The sequence below is a fragment of the Athalia rosae genome, chromosome 5, assembly GCF_917208135.1.
Source record: "Athalia rosae chromosome 5, iyAthRosa1.1, whole genome shotgun sequence".
In the NCBI taxonomy this organism is placed as follows: Eukaryota; Metazoa; Arthropoda; class Insecta; order Hymenoptera; family Athaliidae; genus Athalia; species Athalia rosae.
The window spans coordinates 8,662,752-8,665,546 of NC_064030.1; positions in this window are offsets into that span (position 1 = coordinate 8,662,752).

Below are 2,795 nucleotides of genomic sequence, written 5' to 3' on the forward strand. Positions count from 1 at the left end.
GTATGAAATAAGTAACAGAATGATATAAGTTAGGGTATATTATGAAAATATATTTAATGTAATATATTATAACATCACATTGGCAGTAATATATCAACAGATAATATAATATAACATTTAACTAGTATATTGACATACAATATCATATTAGTAATAATATGATCTTATATTACGTCATTAATAATGCACTTTTCGTATATTTCAGGTACTCGGATATGCTGTCGCCGCAGTTATGACCCCCTGGACTTCCCCTGTTCATCAGGGGGAGTCCAGGGACCCGTCCCCTGGGACTGCGCGGCCTCCCACCGCCCCCGGGGTCCCAGGGGACCCAGTCCCCGAGGACTTGTCTCCGGGGATTCGGTATCCCCGCTGGAGGGGATGCCATATCCCGAGAGACATGTCCTCGGGACTGGTCTTCGGGGACGCAAGTTCCCCCAGGGACACGTCCCCGGAGATGCGGTATCCCCGCTGGAGGGGATGCCGTGTCTTTGGGGGCGTGGCCTTGGGGGAATAAGCGTCCTCGAAAATCCCGGGAAAAGGAGGTCCCAAGCGGACACTTTGTTTTTCGTTTCTCTAGAGAAATCAAGAAAACGAGTGACCGCTTGGGACCTCCTTTTCCCGGGATTTTCGAGGACGCTTATTCCCCCAAGGCCAAGCCCCCAAAGACACGGCATCCCCTCCAGCGGGGATACCGCATCTCCGGGGACGTGTCCCTGGGGGAACTTGCGTCCCCGAAGACCAGTCCCGAGGACATGTCCCTCGGGATATGGCATCCCCTCCAGCGGGGATACCGAATCCCCGGAGACAAGTCCTCGGGGACTGGGTCCCCTGGGACCCCGGGGGCGGTGGGAGGCCGCGCTGTCCCAGGGGACGGGTCCCTGGACTCCCCCTGATGAACAGGGGAAGTCCAGGGGGTCATAACGTTGGAGGATATGCGAACTGTAACATAAATAACAAATATACAATTAGTCAACTGATTACACAACTTATCTAATGTATGACTTATTTTATGATCAGTATATGACATTTGAATTATAATAAATTGTACCAAGTTATGTGATAATAAATTATTGTCTTGCCTTATTGGCGTGTCTGATGAATTTTATTATGGGGGGTGTATGAATTTACCAAGTCTATTGGGTAATGCTGGGTGACCTGATTTTATGAGGAGGATCTTGAAAATCTTTTCTAAGGGGGTGCAATTCATGTACCAAGACTCTGAATGTTGAATTATACTAGGGACTCTTGAAAGGAATAAATTAAATGAAACCTACCTCCGCAAAAAAAAAAGGAGTTGTACGTCTCGTGTGTTGCAGATCCATCTCCACTAGAACAGGATGGAGAAGAGTCGATCTTCGGAGAGACTCGTCGATGTCCTGACTTGGTTCTATCGCGCAATGTTCATCTACCAGGAAGAAGAAAAAATATCACATGTAAAAATCGAATCATGATATAACAATTACTTATATTTATATTGCTTTTGTATCCACGAATAAGATTAATAAATCATTTCGTATCTCATTGAGAAAAGAAATTGAGTGAATCATTGTGACATCATCCCTACGAATTATTCTGGAGCTGCATTGAGTGCATTTGCAATACATCCTTCAGCGAAGCTAGTAATAACGTAATCAAACTACAATGGAAAACAGACGCTCGAGCGATTTGAAAACTATTTCATGGACGGCCCAAGAAAACAGAAAAATTTTGTATGGAAAGTTGATTAAGAATAATTGCTACATCTTATTTGCATTAGTTAGATAGATCAATTAATTATCTCCAAATTCTAGAAAACAGAATGAAACGCGTAATTCAATTGAAAAGTCATCTCTCAAAATTTTAAAGGATTGTTCAGAACCTGGGCTAGTGTATTTCTAACGACTGTTTTTAGTATGAAAAGTCGAGAGCGAGTGATCAAAATACATATAGGAACGATTGAGGCAATATTCGACTAAATTTTATGTGAAGTTCTGCTCACCGTTCTCTCTCTCCATCGTCACTTATTGAGGAACCTGCTTTGCTACTGATGTTGCTCCTGATGTCGCCGCTCCTGTCGCCGAAGCCGAACTGCCGTCGAATCCAAGACGGAAAAACTTCAACACCTGTGTACTCTGTTGACCATGTACCAGGTTATATGGCCCCGATCGGATGTTCGTGATTGGCTGCAATTTGTTCGAATAGTATACATATACCGCCATGTGCCTGAATTAATGCACTTGCTAATTAATCATCATCAATCGAATAATTGAACTCTGATCAGTTTACGGATCTTTGTGTCATTTTACGACGACTAATCGATCGAAGATTTTTTCCCCTGAATCTTGTACGATATCTGAGGCCATAGGCTTGACGTTTTTTTGAGGCGAAAGGTAATGTATTCGTTCTAATCAATCCAAGACGCTTTCTACAATACGTTGGAAGGCGTAACGAACACGAAGCCGTCGATTAAATCAAGCTGGCAATGAATCCCATCGACATATCCTTGATTTTCACCTTTTAGATCGATAAATTGGCGATATCTTGTTCGATTTCGGAAAGAGAATTACTTGGCCCATTTTTCACACCCCGAAATCGCGAAGAATCGCTCGAAAATGAGCAAACGCTATAGTCTCTGGTGTTTTTCACCCCGAAAAATGTGCAGACTATAGTCCGAGCGCAATCTCTCCCACCATCGAGTTCAATCGTTACTTGAAATCCATCAAAATTCCACGTTCGTGTCGCGTTACCTCTAGCTCAAATTCTTTTAACCGAATTGCTGACCGTTTGGAAGCCCGGACATACGATGGTCATGGTAA